Here is a 21,776-nt window from a genome sequence, read left to right as displayed (position 1 = left end):
TAGGTCTACCTTTCCACTCCAGACAGAGTAGGCCTACCTTTCCACCCCAGACAGAGTAGGCCTACCTTTCCAGCCCAGGCAGAGTAGGTCTACCTTTCCACTCCAGACAGAGTAGGTCTACCTTTCCACTCCAGACAGAGTAGGTCTACCTTTCCACCCCAGACAGAGTAGGCCTACCTTTCCACCCCAGACAGAGTAGGGTCTACCTTTCCACCCCAGACAGAGTAGGTCTACCTTTCCACTCCAGACAGAGTAGGGTCTACCTTTCCACCCCAGACAGAGTAGGTCTACCTTTCCACCCCAGACAGAGTAGGGTCTACCTTTCCACCCCAGACAGAGTAGGCCTACCTTTCCACCCCAGACAGAGTAGGCCTACCTTTCCACCCCAGACAGAGTAGGCCTACCTTTCCACCCCAGACAGAGTAGGCCTACCTTTCCACCCCAGACAGAGTAGGCCTACCTTTCCACCCCAGACAGAGTAGGCCTACCTTTCCACCCCAGACAGAGTAGGCCTACATTTCCACCCCAGACAGAGTAGGGCCTACCTTTCCACCCCAGACAGAGTAGGTCTACCTTTCCACCCCAGACAGAGTAGGCCTACCTTTCCACCCCAGACAGAGTAGGCCTACCTTTCCACCCCAGACAGAGTAGGGCCTACCTTTCCACCCCAGACAGAGTAGGCCTGCAGACGCAGAAAAATGTAAAGCTTTAAACTGCTGGCTACTCTTCTTCCATTGGCTTAAACCAACGAGAGAAGGTCACAAGTGTTTCCCTAAAAGCTGTCTGGGTTTAAACCGTCTTCTACCGCACAGAAAGTGAATAGCTTAATCAATTGATAGCGACAGAATTAGATGACTTCCCAAGCAAAGTCTATTTCGGTCTCCTTCTGCTATAGAAAGTTGTAGCTCAGCCAAGGAACGTCATAGAAACCAAACAAAGACGTCCGCATCTGCATTCAAAGTCACTTCTTTCCCCGTTCTGTTTTTTTACAGCTCGTTTCTGGCATAAAGCATCAAGGACCAAAGCGCTAATATAGATCCCTTCATATCATCGTTTTATTCTCTTCACAATCTTAAAGGGATACCTCGGGATTTTGGGAATGAGGCCATGTATCTACTTCCCCAGAGTCAGATGAACACGTGGAGAACCATTTTTGATGTGCCGTTTTGAAGGAAGTTGTTAACCAGCGCTAGCATTGGCTGGCGAAAGTCTCTCTAACTTCCTACTGGACCAGAGACATGCGAATGGTACGCGATCATCTGATAAAGGATAAAGGGCCTCATTGTACAAATCCTTGAAGGATCCCTGTAAAGCTAACAAGGGATATGCCTATGCTTTTATTGAACAAAATAACAAAACAATATTCCTAACCAAAAGGTAGGCCTATGGCACACTCATACCCCCTCAATTCGAGTCCTGGTTCTAACTTCACAGACACGGAGGTAGGCTATTTAGAGTGCATGATGCAGCACCATGAGCTGCCTGATTGACTGTGCCGCGGCTACCGCTTCATGGCTTCAGCGACACAGTGCAAGTTAGTCAAATTAGCGATTATTGTGAGGTCGATATCTCAGTAGCTCTGATAAATATACAACAACAGAAAGTAGAGAAAAGTGCAACATGTAACGTGTTTGTCCCATGTTTCATGAGCTGAAATAAAAGAAATGTCCCATACTGTACGCACAAAAAAAGCTTATTTCGCTCAGATTTTGTGCACAAATGTGTTTACATCCCTGTTAGTGAGCATTTCTCCTTTGCCAAGATAATCCATCCTCCTGACAGATGTGGCATGTCACGAAGCTGATTAAACAGCATGATCATTACAGAGGTGCGCCTTGTGCTGGGGACAATAAAAGGCCACTCTAAAATCTGCCGTTTTGTCGCAAAACACAATGTCACGGATGTCTCAAGTGTTGAGGGTGCGTGCAATTGGCACGCTGACTGCAGGAATGTCCACCAGAGCTGTTGCCAGATAATTGAATGATCGTTTCTCTACCATAAGCTGCCCTCCAACGTTGTTTGAAAGAATTTGGCTGTACGTCTAACCAGCCTCACAACCGCAGACCGCGTGTATGGCGTCGTGTGGGTGAGCGGTTTGCCGATGTCAACGTTGTGAACACAGTGCCCACTGGTGGAGGTGGGGTTATGGTACTGCAGGCATAAGCTACGGACAACGAACACAATTGCATTATATCGATGCCAATTTGTATGCCCTTTGTCGTGCCATTCATCCCCCGTGTGTTCCAGTTCCGGCCAATAACCTGCGACTTGGCTCAGCCATCGAAGAGGAGTGGGACAACATTCCGTAGGCCACGATCGACAGCCTGATCAGCTCTGGTGTGACCATCATTTGCATGAGGCAAGCGGTGATCACCAGATACTGACTGGTTTTCTGATCCACGCTCCTACTTTTTTTTGTTTTGGTACCTGTGACCAACAGATGCACACCTGCATTCCCAGTCATGTGAAATCCATAGATTAGGGCCTTAATGAATTCATTTAAGTTGACTGATTTTCCTTATACGAACTGTAAACTCAGTAAAACCGTTGAAATTGTTGCATGTTTGCCTTTATACTTTTGTTCAGTGTAGTTCCATCATGGGCGAGAAACCTATTGTATATCAAATCGATTATAGTCGCAGCAAGCTGTCAAAGTTGACTTCCGGTCCTCCTTCTCATCGTCGTACTTTCCCTCTCAAACTGAACAGCATAGGCTAGTCTGCGTGCACTGTATAACATTTTTGGGGGAGTATAAATACATACCCATTTCGGAAGAAGCCTTTGACTCTCCTTCTGAACTGCCACTTTAAAAGCTACACAGCCAACAGGTTTCGATCAGCAAGAGCATGGCAGCCTAGTTTTAATATCGCCGTTCCCAGCAGCGCAAAAGAAGAAAGTACATTTTCTCACGAATATAACTTTGCTCTGTGCTCCTGCAGCCTAGGCCTTAGCCCGTGGAGCATTTGATTGAGACCACACTAAATAGCCTACAGGTGCACTTGATATTGCGCGCCCAGCGAAGAGTCAGAGATTCGGGGCGGCATCAGGCACACATCGATAAAAGCCTGCTACGCAACTAATTCTAAAACACTGAGAAATATTGACATTTCATCAATTACAAATGACATGCCCCTCCCCTGGACTAGATTTTTTTTTTTAAATACTAAACCCTCCTCTTGAATGAAATTGAAAAATCATGACCCTCCCACATTTTCCTCCTGGTCCCCATTCTGTTCATTTCAAACCATCCAAGCAAACACTCTTCCCACTCTCTCTCTTCCAGCTCTCTCTTTTATCCCCCTCTCTGTTCTACCTCTCTTTCTCCCTCCCGCCTCTCTCTTCTCCCCCCCACCCCATTCTCTTTCTCCCTCCCTCCCTGATCCATATACTGTGTTTTGCCCATGCCCATTGAGACATATAGATGTTGAGACAGTCCCACGCATCCAGACCATTTTTTATATAACCAGCTCATTCAAAAGTAATGACACTACTGCTCAGTCCTCACTAACCAGGGACTAAAGTGTACCCTATATAGGGAGAGGGAACATCCCCATGCCCCGAGGAGTGTGCATTGATGCTACCAAAGAGTGGAATGAACTCTCACATATCCCGTTGGGTCTGAGTGTCCCTGTGTCCTAAAAGGACTTCATTCCTGGAGAGAAGTCAGTGGAGACGTCTTAGCACCCGAGTGGACATTACTTCCTGTCGTCCCTAAGGAGGGAACATTATGAGCCCTTAGAAGTGGACACGCATTTCCACTGGGAGAGAGAGTCTGAGTGACAGATAGGGAGATGAAGACAGACAGAAAGAAAGAGAGAATAAGAAGAAAGGGCAGGAGGATGACGAGGGAGCAAAGAGGAAGAGCAGACAAATGAAGAAAGAGAGCGAGAAAGACAGAAAAGAGAAGGACCGAAAGAGAAGGACCGAAAGAGAAGGACCGAAAGAGAAGGACCGGAAGAGAAGGACAGAAAGAGAAGGACCGAAAGAGAAGGACCGAAAGAGAAGGACCGAAAGAGAAGGACCGAAAGAGAAGGACAGAAAGAGGAGGACAGAAAGAAAAGGACAGAAAGAGGAGGGAGATGCTCCCACGTGGGACTGGGAACAGAAAAAGCCCAGCAGCCTTGGGAATAATCATGGAAATTAGGACATCTTAAAGATGGAGGTTTGGAAGGACGGAGGGACGGGAACACCATAGGAATTCTATTGAAAACAAAGTGGAACAGTGAAGCAATGTTAGCCTCAGGTAGCTAAACTCTTGAAGAACAGTGAAGTATAGAGGGTAATGTTAGCTTCAGGTAAGTAGAGCACTAACCCCTATGTCTTGGAGAGTGCTTATCGTGTACATTGTATTCCAGTGGATTAGACTGTGGAAAGTACAGTAAGTGCAATAGGAAGCCATAAACACACAAGAATACACACACACACACGCACACCAACTGGTCTTACTCTCGCACACACACATGCAGACGGACTCAGACACCCACACACACTCCCTCTCTCTCTGGCCGGGACACACACACACACCCTGTCCATTGAGGTGAAACCAGGAAAAGAGAAGGCATTGCATTTTTTCTGCTTAGTATTCAATCCTGATCACTGCAGTGCACTACGCATATTTGTCCTTGCAAATGTGCCTCTCCTCTCCTGCTCTCCCTCCCTCTGTCAGTCTCTCTTCTCTCTCTGTGCCCTCACATCACTCAGTATTTTACAGTTTTCTCCCTTATTTTGTCTCTCTCATCTCCAACACTTGATCAACCACTCCACACACATATGTTCTGTAGTAAAGTACACACACTGCATGGGGGAAAAGCATAATTGTCCTAGAGAATGAACACACACAGGATCTGGGCACTGAGTCATAGCGTCTGTATTTGTACAGGAACAGTCAGCAGAGAGCGGAGCAGCCGCTATTCCACAAAGACACACTGGAATCTTCTCCATCATTAAATACAACACACACACACACACGGGCCAACTGTGTCCAAACTGTCAGAGACAGGGCCACCCAGAGATTGACTGGGTTGGCTGGTAAATGTACCCACGCTTTACACTTTGACAGAGAAAGAGAGGGAGCGAGAGAGATATTAAAATGCAGAACTTTGCTATTCATCTCTTTCCATCCCTCTTGGCAAATCTCTCTCTCTTCTTTCTTTCTCTCTCTCTCTCTCTCCCTCTCTCTCTCTCTCTACTTCTTTCTGTCCTGTCTTGTATCCCTGTCTGTCCATTCACCTTAATTCTGCACGTGTAGGCTTTTTCCCCAGCAGTTTGTGGCCTGAGGTGCTTTGATACTGCTAAGCTCAGGATCGTCCCTCCATTTCTACTCTCTCCTTCATTCCTCTCTCAAATCATCCCTCTTTCATTACCAGGCAGCGTCAGCCCATCGCCGCCTCCTCCTCTTCCTTCTTGCTCCGCCGCATCTCTCTCTCTCTCTCTCTCTTCCTCCTTCCCGCCAGCCTCTCTCCACTCTCATCACCCCCCTCCCTCTCGCATTCTCCCTCCCCTATACGGAGCTCTGCAGCATTACCGTCATCATCATTTCATGAGTCTCCCTCCTCTCACAGACCTCTTCTCTGCAGTGCGCACACACACACACACACACACACAAACACACACATCTTCACACATACATGCACACGTATCGATACACTCTGTTCTTGCCTGGAAAGTGCCACAAGGGATTTCAATATCGTGAACACACAGAGGGTTTACGGAAATCATCACGTTATCGACGTGGTGCACAGAGATTGACGGAGCGGTTTATTGTGTGTGTGTGTGTCTGTGTTCTGTTTTAAAGAGAGAGGTGTTTGTTTTCTTTCTCTCTCTCTCTCTCTCTCTCTCTCTCTCTCTCTCTCTCTCTCTCTCTCTCTCTCTCTCTCTCTCTCTCTCTCTCTCTCTCTCTCTCTCTCTCTCTCTCTCTCTCTCTCTCTCTCTCTCTCTCTCTCTCTCTCTCTCTCTCTCTCTCTCTCTCTCTCTCTCTCTCTCTCTCTCCTCTCTCTCTCTCCCTCTCCTCTCTCTCTCTCTCTCTCCTCTCTGATCAGTTTCTCCTGCCCTGTTCAAAAATGAAATCTTGTGGGAGAGAGAATCCGGAGCAGGTTGGGTGAGAAACAGAGTGTGCAAGGGAATTGCTGTATGCTATAAACCATCACTTGTGTGTGTGTGTGTGCGCAATGTATTACTTGTCAATTCATTGTGCCTTAGGCAATGTTCGATTCGACTAGGTGTGCCTCACAGCCAAAGGGCTTGGCCACAATAACTATTCTCTACTCCTGTGTAATTTCTCCACTGGTAATCCAAATGCCATTCACTTATCTCCACTGATCCATAAATACTCATCAAGGATGCAAGGCCTGGCCAGTTGTGTTTGATTTTGTTTCAGCCTAAACAGCACACTCACAATGGTATATCATTCTGGGAAATTACAGATTTGATTGAACTAAGTAATTAGTAAGTAAGGAGAATTTGACATCTGCCTGACAAATCCCACAAATCTCCAAAAGCTTCCAGTTCTCTCTCTCCGGAGGATGAGAATCATCCCACCATCCTATAACCAGAAGGAGAAGAGGGGAAGGCGAGAGTGGAGGATGGGCGAAAAGGGGAGGAGATGAGAGCAAGAGGGAAGTGGAGGAGAGGAGGGAAAGAATGGAAGAGGGGGGAAATGGGGAACTGAGTGGTAGAGGGGAAGACTGGTTCGGGAAGAGGGGAGAGAAAGAGGGGAGGGGAAGGGAAGGGAAGTGGAGGAGGGGAGAGGAAGAGAGAAGAGAAAGAGGAGAAGGAAAAAGGGGTGTTTAAGTGTTGGGTTTTTTCACCCTCTGTCCTGTGCCAAATTAGCCATTTTTACACAAGGGGAAAGAGTTTTCCCTCAGGGTCAACAGGAAAGGCACCCTCCCAACCCTAACTCTACCCCTTCCTCCAGGGGATGTAGACCAGCGGGACACAAGCCCTGTGTCACATGAACACACGCCCTGACTGCTACCTCTCCTTTCGATAATAATACATTGAATTGATAATGTGCTTTTCATTGAAAAACAATCTCTATAATGGTTCCTATGAATAGAATTAAAGGCAGTATAAAAGGAACAAAAACAAAAACATTTGCACACATTAAAAACGCCCAAACTGCCTTTTATGTGACAAATGTCGCTGTCCGACGTGTTTTTTTAAAAAATCAGGTCAAACACTACAACGTATCATCTCACGTTGCAGTATAATGGATCAAGTTCATTCAGAGGTCGTTTGAGTGTCTCTCTAACAAGCTATAACTCTAGCACTATTACCTTAGCTAGCCTGTATGACTGGCTTGACCCTTCACCTGAAATCCTTTTGTAACAACTTATTGTGGCTTATCTTTTATGCTTTACATTATACCTCAACTGATCCCAGGCCACTTATAATAATTTTTTGCTCTAACGGGTTCTGGTTAGATCTGATCATAAATCAGCTGTTTAAGCACACAAAGTGACCAGAGCCAACCCACTGAGCACACACTGGTTGAATCAACATTGTTCCAACGTAATGTGTCAACGAATTGTGATATCGAATCAACATGGAAAATACATTAGATTTGAAAAAAAAAAGTCATCAACTGGTGCGGTTTTCATCTCGTTTCAACAAGCGTTTGTAAACATTGAAATGGGGGTAAAACGTCTTCTGAAATACATTGACTTGTATTTAAAATGACGGTGTCCTTTGGGCAAATCAGATGTTAATGTATCCTACGTAAACCCAACCTCAGAAAGGTTAGAGGAGTTACCTTCAACTATTCAATGTTATTCAGGTCGTCTACGCAAGCGAGTATGGAAGCTAATCAATGTCTAAATGTGTTAAAATGGTACCTCAGCTGAATCGAACGCAGCTTGTTGCCAAAGCTAAGTAGGGTTCATAGAGGTAGGCATTCAGATGGTATACTTGTTCTCACTGAAATGCATTTAACCCTCATGCACCAGTAGGAGTCACTGTTCGGGCAGGAATCGCTGGATTGCGGCTTCACGTTTTTATTTCAATTACACCTCTATTTTGGCTGATGGCATAATATTGAAACGATGACGTTGATTCAAACATTGCATTTTACTATCAACATTGAAACAAGGTCAAATAACATATGTCTTTATCAAATATGAATTTCAACATTGTTTCAACCACCCCAATATATTGAATGTATTTCTACGTGGAATTTTCAACGCAATTTCAACGTATACAGTTCTAATTATGTTGATATTAGATTGATGTTATACAACCTGTTAGTCAAGTTAAGTCAATGTATTTAAGTTGAAGTTGACCTTCATTTCAATGTTTTACAACACTGGTTGAAATGAGATGAAAACACTACTGGTTGATGACTTTTTTTCAAATCCAATGTGGAATTAACGTGAAACATACGTCACAATGAATTGACAAATGACGTTGCAACAACTTTGATTCATCCAGTGTGTGCTCAGTGGGAAGATCCAGCTGCACTGCAGCACCCCGTGGCTCTCTGCTCTCCTCTGTCTGTCCCCCATCAGGTGAATGGAGAGGTGGTATTTTGCCAAACTAAACTCTAGTGACACAAGTCACCTTGCCTGGGACTTGGAGACTTGTGTTCGCTCTCAGAGGCAAATGCCAAGTCTTTAGCTCAGTGGGCTAGCGCGGCTATCATGACATTGACTCCAGGGCACGGTTCCAATACTTTCAGATTGCCTCCTTCCTTTCAGCTGTGTCTCGAGGTTATTACTGATGTGCATGATTGGATGACAGAAGGGTGCATGTTTAAAGTTTAAGAATGGAGCCAGTCCCTGACTAACTGAACGAAGGAAGAAAGGATGCATGTTTAGAGTTTTTGAATGGGGCCAGATACTGACTTACTGAAGGAAGGATGGATGGATGGAAGCAAGGAAGGATACAAATTTTAAATATTTGAACAGGGCCAGTCTCTGACTAACTGAAAGAAGGATGGAAGTATGCATGTTCAAAGTATTTGAATGGGGACAGTCCTCTATGAACTGAAAGGACACTGAGGAACAGGATGTACATAAGGGGAGGTACAAATGTATATGATGCAAGGACTGACACAGAGAGAAAGTGTGTGTGTGTGTGTGTGTGTGTGTGTGTGTGTGTGTGTGTGTGTGTGTGTGTGTGTGTGTGTGTGTGTGACAGAAAGGCTATAGGAGGTGGTCCCTGCCGCTACTCAATTCTGGAGGAGAAAAAAAATCTAAGTTTTGTGGTGCAGCACCATAGCCTGTTCTCTATACAACAGAATCTTGTTATGGGAAACACAGGGCCAAAACCCTATATGATTCCTAACTCAAACATAAACCTACATACAGTCAATGGTCTGCATTTAGCCTGTAAATAATAATAATATATATTTTTATTTTATTAGATTACTTCAAAAACAGGTTACACATAAAGTGACCAGTAGGTAGATTACCGGCCATGCATGTAAAAAAAAAAGTGTTCCCTCAAATAACGATTTTTTTTTTTCAAAAGCCCCCTTGATTGGGCCCTATGTGAGAACACCGGCGCTGAATGCTTTCAGTTCCCCCGACGTTTGTCGCATCTCTCTCCGCGGAGGGGCCCCACTGCCACCGCAGTGGATGCAATTCACACTAAACACTCCGAGCAGCTACAATCGACGACGACAAGGGCGAAAACAATGTGGCTGGGGTACACGCTGCAAACCAGCCAGCGCTGTGTAAGGGAAGCCAAGTAACCGGCCGCTGAGGGCGGGCAGCACGCACATCGGTAAAAGAAAAGAGAAAGGGGAGAGAACCACGGGCGGTTTTGATGCACACGGTGGCCGGTTGCTTCTGCAAAGCACTCTGCTGCATGGGAATGTGCAACGGAGGTGCAGTAACGTCCAGCGAAAACCACCGGGGGAGGTGTGCGTGTCAGTATGGGAAGGAGGAGGAAAGATGCAGCCCATCTCCCCTTTTTCTATCTATATTTAGAGGTAGAAGAGGAGGGGGGGGCGGTAGAGGGACAGAATCACAAATAGGATCCAGCCAAACAGAAACCTTAGCAGAAAAACGGCAAGGTGGTGTAAAAGGAGTGCAACATTTGTATGCCCAAGGAAATGTGAGATCGTGTTTTTAACGCAATGTCAACAAGCCTCCAAATAGGCGACTCTGTCACATGCGTTTCCCATTACATTTACTAAAGAACAACACAGAAATGGCAATCCGCAGCAGAAGCAGCATTTCAATCGGCCACAGACAGACCAATACGGCCTGGGAATGAAAGGTTTCCCAGTGGTCAATGCCTCCACAGAGTACTGGCGATAAATACAACTGCCGACGGGAGAAAGGTGAGATCCCTTCCGGCACGAGCATGCGCGCGAGTAAGTCTGTCGGAGTGCGCACGACACACATTTGACGTATACAGTACAAAGGAATCTAGTTCACACACGCCGGTTTATTTTCGGCACCCGGGTCCCCTACTCACAGATTGTTTACAAACACCTGGAGAGAGAAAGAGACAACCGACACACCGAGACAAGAATGATTTAGCCCCATTAAAAATAAAATAAAAAGTGGAACACGTCACATCAAAGTCATCAAATACGTGTTTGCTCTTGATCTCTACGGCCATGTCACCAATGAGTTGATTCCTGGGTGAATAGTATTGTGCACGTGCCATGCAGTAGGCTAGCCATTTTTTTACACTATGGATAGAAAGAAAATACAGATTTCGTAAGCTATGCAGTTTCCGGGGGTGTGCCCATTAACATTAGGAGAACGGATGCCCCTAAACGTATAATAGACTATACTGTTTATTTTAGGCTAATAGTTTGTTGGGGATACTCGAGGACTGGAGTTGGATAACACAAAGTGATCAATATGTTTCGAGAATAAACTTTGCTGAGATGCTCCCCTGATCCTCAGTGACGTGTCTTACGGAGACAATGAGACCTGGGAGAGTTGAGTCAGTCAGAGAAGTTCGAACAAGTGTTCGAGACCGGCAGCGTGAACTGAATGATATAACTCAGTAACCTAAACGCGTCCTCGACAATCGACACACTGAGTAGACCTAGGCTATAAGTGACACCAACTTGTCTGGTCGCATTGCTGTAACATAATATATTGCAAGAGCAGGCATTATGTAGTCAGATACTTTAGTTCACACGAGTAGAAAGGCGAGTAAAGTAGTAAAATGGAGAGGTCTAGGCGCTGTCTAGTGCTGAAATAGGCCAACAGACTATCGCTGTCCAGTGCTGAAATACAGAAGGTGTGGGTGGAGCTGAGCTGTCCGGTACTAGAGCAGGGATGAAAAAGCCAGGCCGCAGGGGTCTGTGTTGTGCCAAACTTTTTCTCCATCCTTCGCAAACACAGCTGATTAAACTAATTGCATTAGAAACTGGAAATCATAATTGGTTGATTATTGGAGTCAGGTGTGTTAACTGGGGCTGGGGGCAAAAGTGTGACACCAAGCAAGCAGGTCTATACGCAGCTCCGCTGTATGTTAGGCCAGGTACTAAAGAGAGTAATTTACTTATTTTTTTGTTATGTTATTTATTTTTCCTCACGAGCGCAGGTATATCTGGGAGGGGAACATAGCTATGACCCTACCGACCGTGTCTTCAGCCAAGAGGCGTGAGGATGCGCGTGACATGAACAGAGCTGGATCACACAGAGGTTAAACAGATTTTTTTTGACATGTCATCAAATATCAAGCGCTCCCTCTGATATCTGGGGTAACCTCTGTAGCAGCACATTCTCAAAAGCACAGTGTGTGTGTGTCGTAATTGTAACAAGAGTGAAACTGGACCAGGGTCGTTCGGGAAGTTTACAAGGTGGACGAGGGTTAATTTCTCTCTAGAGGTGTGATATTGAACGCCCGTCAGTCTGCGCGCGCGCGCACACACACACACACACACACACACACACACACACACACACACACACACACACACACACACACACACACACACACACACACACACACACATATGACAGAATACTTCAAACTGACTAAACAGCGCAAGCGTAGTACACGAAAGGAGGTAACCTCTACGGGCATGATGTGAAAGAGGAGACTAGTCAGCCATTCTAGAGCTTGACAGGTATCGCCACTAACAGCGGGTACTCGGCTATCGTCTACCCGCATTACCCCCCTCCCCTCTCTCCGTGTCTGTGTGTGTGTGTGGGGGGGGGGGGGGTTCAACTCGCTGCGTAAAGTGGGGGCTTCGCTTTGCAAATAACACCATTTGGTGGAGACAGCCACGGAGACATATGGATTAATCAATAAGCGGATACGCACATCCAAGATTGCAAGGCTAAGCAAAAAACAAATACGCGAAAGAGGGGAAAAGCGACCCCATACAATAGTTGTAGTGCTTTTACTCTCGATCGAAGTCTTAAAAGGGCTAGCACAAACAGCCCCCGATCTCTCCGCCTCCCCCTCTCCCTTTTCTCTCCTTTTAGACCGCTGCTTCGTGTGCTGCGCTGCAGCAGAAATCGGCGCGAAGTCAGCTACTATCAGCACCGCAGTGCTACGCTATAGCACAACGAGAGAGAGAGAGTAGGAGAGGGGGGAGAGGGCTCCGGTGGGCTAGAAGGTGAAAATAAACCACCCAGCGCACAGCCCTGCATCCGTGATAATAAAACAAGTCGTGTGTTGTATATGATAAAGAGTTGAGGGATACACGGTCGGCGCCGCAGAGCGATGACGACATTCACCCGCCGTGCAAAGAATAAGCCACCCCCAACCGATATGCTGTTTCTCACTATCACACCGAATCGGGGACTTTTTGTATCCTAATCAATGCTGTGCTAGAGCCCCTTTGTCCTCTACGTTCCACACCGTTTTCCTTTATTTCATTCATTTTCAGAACATATAATAATATAATACAGACGTTTATTATCCAAAGCGATTTTACAGTCAAGTGTGCACACATTTTACGTATGGGTGGCGCCGGGATTTGAAACCCCAATCCTAGCGTTGCTTTTAACCAACTGAGCCATATAGGACCACAACATGTATTATGTTAACAAACAAGTCAGGGGCCTCATTTATCAACCAATTTGCATGTGGAACACATTGTTGGGATTTATCAAACACACCGTGTGCATTCGGAAAGCATTCATACCCCTGGACTTGTTCCACATGTTGTTACGTTACAGCCTTATTCTAAAATGGATTACATCGTTTTTTCCCCCTCATCAATCTACACACAATACGCCATAATGACAAAGCAAAAACAGCTTTTGAGATTTTTTTTTACAAATGTATTTTAAATGTAAAAAACAGAATTATCACATTTACATAAGTATTCAGACCCATTACTCAGTATTTTGCTGAAGCACCTCATGTCCAATCAATTGAAATGACCACAGGTGGACTCCCAATTAAACTGTAGAAACATCTCAAGGATTATCAACGGAAACAGGACGCACCTGAGCTCAATTTCGAGTCTCATAACAAAGGGTCTGAATACTTATGTAAATAAGTTATTTCAGTTTTTTATATTTAATACGTTTGCAAACATTTCTTAAAAACTTGTTTTCGCTTTGTCATTATGGGGTATTGTGTGTAGATTACTGAGGATTAAAAAAAATCAATTTTAGAATAAGGCTGTAACGTAACAAAATGTAGAAAAAGTTAAGAGGTCTGATTACTATCATTGACAAATCAGTCATACTATATTTGCGCGCTCATGAACTAGCCCTACAAACCCGCCTGGAAAGCGCCCCTCATTCGCCTTTTATGGTAACAAAAACTCCCTCATTTGCTGCGGGATTAGGATATGTTGGAACTGGGCTATGATAGTTTCTAAAGCGCAATGGAAATTTTGAGAACATTTTTGTAGAGGTGTGGGCAGAATGTTTTAATATTTTGCAAAGAATTTAAAAAAAAGTTTTTTTTAATTCACCTATAGCAAGTGCCGAACACTGGCTGCGAGACTGATTGTCTATTGAACAATTTAAAAGTAAATGCTGCCTACACAAAATACGAATTGTTGTGCAATATTTTTTTTTATCAATACATGATCAATACATGTTATAGGCTCTGAGATGAAACAGGTTATTATGTTCCGCTCCTATCGCACAACACTACTGTAGCCTACTAAGACTGTCATAGGCCCACGGTCTACTTACTAATAACGATGACTAAATAGAAGATGAATATTTGTTGTGTAGCGGGTATAAACCAGTCATGTCAGAAAGAGAGAGACATGCCCTGCAATATAATTATGATTCAGGCCTATATAATACAAGTCAAATAAACATATTAGGTAACTTGCTGCTATATGATCTTAGTAACAGGAAATGCATCCGTTTCATCATTAGGCCTATAGGTTTGAATGCTTTTATGAGCCTACCATTATTATAATTCCCCTGCATCAAACACCTCGACCCCCCCCCCCCCCCCAAAAAAAGTGTTTTGCTTGCAATACAGTTGATCAACCACTAGGTGTGCATACGCATGGTCTGAGATTAGCGTGGAGATACAGTATGCACACTTTCCCATCAAGTAAAAAAAATATATATAAATTACCATCCTTAGCGGGAATACTGGCGCGCGCAAGGTTTAGAGTAGTTTTGTGCACTTTTGATCAATTAAGTCCCTGGTATCTTACTATACTCCAAACCTTTAGGAATATGCAGGCAAGGTCACTTTTGCACTCACTAATTTATAAACCCGCAAACCACGCCTTTCGGCTAGATTTCACTCCACTTGAAACCAAGGATTCACCATGCTTTCATTCTTCAGTCATTAATTCCCGGCTCTGTTAACATCTCTGTTACAAAGGAAGCCTGAAAGAGACAGCAACACAAGCATCTACAACATCCAGTCACTGAATGACAGTAGGAGGACAGAGGGGGTGGTTTATCTGAGATATTTAGGGCTATGAACGGATTCGAATGCTTTTTCCCCTGCATGCAGTCTCAACAACCAGGCCAAACCAGAGACCAGTCATACAGGCGCAGCGCGGGCAATACGCTGTCTTGATGTCCCCAGTCGACAGAAAATGCTCTTTTAACACACAATAATCTGGGTCACGGCACAGCTTTGTCTCCGTAAATGGATATGGATTTTTAGAGACAATTAAGCACGAGGAGGGGAAGCAAGAGAGAGGAGGAGAGAAAGAGGTTTATTGTGGTAGCGACCCTGCTATAGTTACATTTAGTACAGCCACTACCGGGTGGATTAATCATATTGGTACAGGTGACGGTGTGCTTCCGCTTCCCTCCAAAGTGTGTGGTGGTGTAAAGTCACGTCCCACTTGTGCTAACCCTCTTTATTCTCTTCACAATGTCTTGTAATATGAAGTTCAAAATGTCACCATCCCAAACAACACAGTCATCTGTGATTGGTTTACTTCTGTTGTGGTGGAAAAAGTACTAGATTGTCATACTTGAGTCATTTTCTATTAAGGGCATCTTTACTTTTACTCAAGTACATGTAAAAGTAATACAGTAAAATATTACTTGAGTAAAAATCTAAAAGTATTTGATTTTAAAATGTACTTAGGTACAGTGGTGAAAAAAGTACTCGATTGTCATTGTACCCGAGTAAAAGAGTATGACAAAAGTACAAGTACGGACAGCCAGGGGCACACTCCAAGCCTCAGACATAATTTAAAAATGCAGTATTTGTGTTTAGTCCACCAGATCATCAATGGCAGCAGGGGTGACAATGCGTTATATTGATACGGTGCGTGAATTTGACCATATTGCTGATCTGCCTGAGCATTCGAAATGTACTTCTGTATGTCAGGGAAAATGTATGGGAGTAAAAATATATATTTTCTCTTTGGGAATGTAATGGAGTAAAAGTTGTCCAAAATATATATATAGTAAAGTAAAGTACAAATACTTCAAAGTATTTTTTACTTAAGTTACTTTACACCACTAGTTTTAAGCTATAAACCTTACCCTTGTTTTACACTATGTTACTAATCAACCCTGCGGTGCGAAGCAAAAGTCAATTCAGAAGCATCAGCATGTTTTGGATCAGCCCACAGTAAGGATATGGCATTGTAGCCTACAGGATGCTCAATCATGGGGTGGTTATTTCAGCTTACTAGGAATCTTCTCCATGCACATCACACTGTAAACTCCCTCATCTGTGAAAGTAGTAGTACTAGCCCCAATAAATATACATACTTCTATGATTAGCCCCCCAGATAGTTTCTTTTAGATGATAGAGTAGAGGGGCACTGATCAGCAATAGGTCGATCCAGTATTTACCCTCTGCTGTCTGCCATGACAAAAAAAAAACTAATTTTAAGTGATTATAAAAGTAATTTGACATCAGGGCTACTTACATCGATTACATTTATTCATTTCACTCAAGCATTCGTAAAATCAGCTGAAATAACTTCACTTTATAGTCGGAGGGGATAAATGAGAAATGTGGAAAATTCAACGCCCAAACCAGGAGGGTTATCTTGGCAACTCTACCTGCTGAGTAAGCCTGGGAAGAGACCTAGCTGTAATTTCTCTCTGGGGTAGGGTGACATTGGCCCTAGACACTGATCTAAGGTTATATCTACATTCCCTCCTCCTATTGGGTAAGGTTAGGATTGGAGGATAGTAAACTGATCCCAGATCTGCTTCTGAGGGCAACTTCTATACCTGGAGCTGCCACACTGTTTACGTCCCAGATGGCACCCTATTCCCGATAGTGCACTACTTTTGTCCAGGGTCAATAGGACTCTGGCCAAAAGAAGTACACTCTTATAGGGAATAGGGTGCCTTTTAGGACGTAAACTCTGACTCTAAGCCCGTTGCGCCCTCTAAAACGAACCTCCGGGAAACAAAAGCCTGCAGTATTGTGTTCCCATGAAGACAGCATCCTTGGAGGTCAGGTAGAGGGCCACCACACCAGGAAGAGAACATCAGGTAAGTTCATCTCATAGAGTTAGACTTAGTAGAACAGATACACAACTCGAAATACCTACCCCATTGGATAGATTCGAATGTCCATTCTACCAAGGACTTGCGTTTAGAAGGACAAGGAGCTATAGCCGCCCCCGCAGGACAACTTCTGATATAAATTACGCCTGTTGTGTGACCGTGAATATTCTAACGTCACTCCATGTACGAAGATCTCAGGCTTAAACTGAAGCAATCAGCCCTATACAGACCATTGATGATTATCCCATTTTTAATCAAGAGCGGAACCCCTTAGTTGCCTTCTCTTGACACCTTACACCTTAAATAGGTCTGTGTGTTCTCTATGGAACGACCTTGGTTCTACTAGTTATATTTATACGTCAAGCCTATACCTGTAATAGCCTACTGTAGCCTGGGCCAGAATACAGCATAGCATACATCCTGTTGCCAAGGGAACCACATGCGTTCAGTGTTACCTGCGTGAAGGTGTTAATTTGTGTTTGGGTGCAGGTGTCCACAAGTGAGCCGTTGTAACAGGTAACGTTACAGGCCTGGCCTGCGCATCCTCAGCAGTCGACACATTTCAGCCAACAGTTCCTGGTTATGAATGCTCTCGCATCTCCGCAGATGTGTGGTCCTACCTGAATACTCATGCAGATGTGTCTTTGTTCATTTGTCACACAGGTGCAGCCCTTTTGGATGTCCCTGTTTTCACACACAGATTGTTTTCACACACAGATTGTTTTCACACACAGATAGTTCATCACCTCGAAGGAAGGAAAAAAAGTGGGTAGCCTTCAATACAAAAGGCCACCATACTGAAGATAAATGGGCTGTATGGTTTGTCATGTTGAAGGGATGAATGTTTATGGAAGGGGGGGAATAACCAACCGCTGGGGCGTCATACCTACAGGGCCACATGTGACATAGGGCTACTGTGTGTCACCTTCATAGCTGGCATGTCAACTGCACTGACTAGGCCTCTACACTGTAAAGGGCTTACCGTAAATGTGTCAGTCTCTTACAGGCCGCTCAGCGGCGAAGGAAAATGTTGTATTTCATTTTACAGTACACAGTATCAAAGTAAGTACTGTGTAATGACACACAGTACAATACCGTAAAATTCACTGTCTTGTACTTTAATGCTACTGTAATCGGAGTGAATAAATGAATGATTTTTTTTTTACGAGTTTAAGGGTTTGTATTTCACAGTATTTTACTGTAATTACATTTACTGTAATAACAAGGGATTGGTGCAAGCAGTTTGGCTGCTAGGTAAAGTGTTTACAAACATTACAGTATATTAATGAATATTTTGTGTTTTATATCACTTGCACTTCTAGAGGCTTCCAAACTGTCAGTGACTACAGGACATGACAAACTGCTCAACCATTGGGGTTTAAGACTTGCTGCCACTCCCTTATACACTTTAAGTTGAAGGGGCACTATAACTACATACAAGTGAAATTGGTACGGCATTCTCACTCACGGGTGCAACAAATATATCCTCAACAAATATTGGAATTACAGTGCCATTCTAAATACAGCAATTTTTTCCATCTCACAACATTTCCCACAATGCCCATAATTTACGGTGTGCTGCAGTGAAACATTTTAAAGTATTTTACTGTTGATAATACACAATTACTGTACACATTTACAATTTTCCATTAGTGTACGTCACCACAAGCAAAGTGAGATAGGCAACTGTTGACAATTGGTCAATCAACATATAGAGGCAAGGAAAGCTTTCATTCATAATGTTGGTTGGCAACAAAAACCCTAAACTAACTAAGCCTAAAATAACCATTCACTTGTATAGATTGAGACTGCGGTAGACAAGGTGGAGACGTTGATTGGCAGGAAGGACAAGTTCAATGGTTACAGGTAGCTTGGTCAAACAGGTAGATTGGTCAAACAGGTAGATTGGTCAAACAGGTAGATTGGTCAAACAGGTAGGTTGGTCAAACAGGTAGATTGGTCAAACAGGTAGATTGGTCAAACAGGTAGATTGGTCAAACAGGTAGGTTGGTCAAACAGGTAGATTGGTCAAACAGGTAGGTTGGTCAAACAGGTAGGTTGGTCAAACAGGTAGGTTGGTCAAACAGGTAGGTTGGTCAAACAGGTAGGTTGGTCAAACAGGTAGGTTGGTCAAACAGGTTGGTTGGTCAAACAGGTAGGTTGGTCAAACAGGTAGGTTGGTCAAACAGGTAGGTTGGTCAAACAGGTAGGTTGGTCAAACAGGTAGATTGGTTAAACAGGTAGGTTGGTCAAACAGGTAGGTTGGTCAAACAGGTAGGTTGGTCAAACAGGTTGGTTGGTCAAACAGGTTGGTTGGTCAAACAGGTAGGTTGGTCAAACAGGTAGGTTGGTCAAACAGGTAGGTTGGTCAAACAGGTAGGTTGGTCAAACAGGTTGGTTGGTCAAACAGGTAGGTTGGTCAAACAGGTAGGTTGGTTAAACAGGTAGGTTGGTCAAACAGGTAGGTTGGTCAAACAGGTAGGTTGGTCAAACAGGTAGATTGGTTAAACAGGTAGGTTGGTTAAACAGCAGGAGAGCATGGTCAAAGGTTTAAGTCTAGGTTAGAATGAAAAGTGGTGAGTTAATGAAGTAATTTCTGTGGTGGGCACAAACATGACAATGGTTCCATTCATTAATGATCCATTTATTTAGGTTTTAACTTGACTTGTGTTAGCTAAGTGGACACTAGTGTAGTTTACAAAACTAGCTGCTTAAAATGCGCCAAAATCGCGGCCAGGGTGCGCAAAACGCAGGTAGCCTATAGACTGGGGAGGGACGCAGCACGAGAAGGCTTGTTAAAACGAAAAAGTTATTGATGTGAGGAGATAAATGAAGATGAGATCAATAGGGGTGAAAGTGGGATGGAGAGAGTGAAAGGCAAGGAGAAAGAGAGAGATGCGCAACAGGGGAGTGAACAGTGTGGAAGACGAGAGAGTGCGCGAGGAGACAATGCGCTAATCGAGATTGAGTGATGCACTCGACGACAACGACGGAGTCGGCACTAGAGGTCCACAAAGAACGACAATTTAATCAAGCGTGGGAAAGTGTGTGCGCGCGTGTGTGTGTGTGTGGGGGGGGGGGGGTATGCAGTACGCTCGAGACGCAGTGGTAACGGGGAAATAATGCGTAAAAATGGAGAAGGATAGAGGGACGAGGCGAGAAGCGTATAGGAATGGAGGACCGACCAAGTGACTGCGTGATAGGGAACGAGGTACATGGGAGAAGGTCTCCCCACACAACTGTAATAGCGTACTGTGGTGCTACATAGAATCATTTATACAAAAATAGAGAAAATAACGCACTCTGGCCCACAACAGTCCATTTCCAACCGGTAACCATTTCTAAGCACACCAGCACTTGTCCGAGTTGGCTGCTTGTTGGAAATCCCTAACCGGTGTTTTATGACAGTCAGTTTTTTTTCTTCTTCGAACTCATTTCCCTTCACTATCAAAGCGAACATCGCCGTCATTCTGACAGAAACACAATGAACACACCCGCCCTCATCATCGTATTAACTTTGGACATAGCAGCTAACTTTCATTGACTGCAGTCTGTACACACGACGTCCATTATAAAATAGGTCAGGGATATTGAATATACAGCCTAAATAAGCAGTAGGCTATGCGGCATCTCCCTCATCTAAATACACTTTAACATTCCTGTGCACCTGCAATAGACTTCTGTGGGACCGCAACATTTTTTTAAAGAGGAAATGACATAACTAGTGTGAGAGAGAGAGAGCGCGCGCGAGAGAGAGAGAGAGAGCGCAATACAAGCATCGCAACAGCATGTATCGTGCTGGAAGGAGGACTCACCTTGGCATTCTTGGAAGAATATGGATCCTCAAAAAGATTCCAGAAATAGGGTTGCCACACACTCCACCAGCTCCTCTTGCGCCCGTCTTCATGCAGGCACAGCCTCTTGAGCTCTCCGTCCGCAGTCAGCTCCAGGTCGTCTTCCGGCTCCTCTGGCTCGGGCTGCTCGAAGCTGTCCAGCGCCTCTTCGGCATCCCTGTGTTGACGGTAGTTCATCCAGCAGCACGCCTCCACGTCCGTCTCGTCGATGCCCCAGAAGGCGAGTTCCTCCTCGAACAATGGGCCGCACACATCGTTGGGACAGTGAAGCTTGCCTGTGCGGTAGTAGTTGAGGATGAATGTGAATGTGCCGGGGTGGCGGTCGAAGAAGAACTCGTCGATTTTGGGGTCATAGTCGAAGTTGCTAAACGCGTCCGGATCGGTAAGCCAAGATAAGCGGGTACCGGGCAAAGTTTTGAGGGTGCTGCGGTAAGTCTCGTGTCGCACCCTCCGCAGTTTATTACGATTTTCTCGCTGTCTGGCGGACAAGTCATGTCTGCACTGTAACATGCTTTGTTGGGCGACTTGTTCCCACCCTTGCGTCCTTTGAAAGAGGAGACTGACACCGAACTGAGCATAGGGGAAAGGGGGAGGGAGAGGAAAAGAGAGAGAACACAAGGGGAGGGGGGGGGAGGAGGAGTCTGTGGAGAGGGAAATAGAGAGGGGTCGAATATTGAGTGGAAAAGGGTTGAGTATGGTGTTGATTTTTTAACATGACGGTCAAATCTACAGATGAGGGTCAAATCTTTGAAATATAAATAGATCATAGACCATTTGTGCCCCATACATACAGTACCAGTCCAAAAGTTGACACACCTACTCATTCAAGGGTTTTTCTTTATTTTGACTGTTTTCTACATTGTAGAATAATATTGAAGACATCAAAACTATGAAATAACACACATGGAATCGTGTAGTAACCAAACAAGTGTTAAATAAATCAAAATATTAGAGATTCTTCAAAATAAAAATAACGAAAACCCCTTTGCCCTGATGACAGCTTTGCACACTCTTAACCAGCTTCACCTGGAATCCTTTTCCAACAGTCTTGAAATAGTTCCCACATATGCTGAGCACTTGTTGG

The 21,776-nt window shown here is 44.5% G+C and overlaps 1 pseudogene; it reads right to left on the bottom strand.

Annotated features, from left to right (window-relative positions):
- Positions 1–21,270, bottom strand: part of LOC115110048 (potassium voltage-gated channel subfamily C member 1-like) — a 90,804-nt pseudogene extending 69,534 nt beyond the window's left edge.
- Between the last annotated feature and the right edge of the window lie 506 nt (positions 21,271–21,776).

Source organism: Oncorhynchus nerka, linkage group LG26, assembly GCF_034236695.1.
Source record: "Oncorhynchus nerka isolate Pitt River linkage group LG26, Oner_Uvic_2.0, whole genome shotgun sequence".
Taxonomy (NCBI): domain Eukaryota; kingdom Metazoa; phylum Chordata; class Actinopteri; order Salmoniformes; family Salmonidae; genus Oncorhynchus; species Oncorhynchus nerka.
The sequence above is the reverse complement of the archived record's forward strand: the minus strand, read 5'-3'. Positions and strand labels throughout refer to the sequence as shown.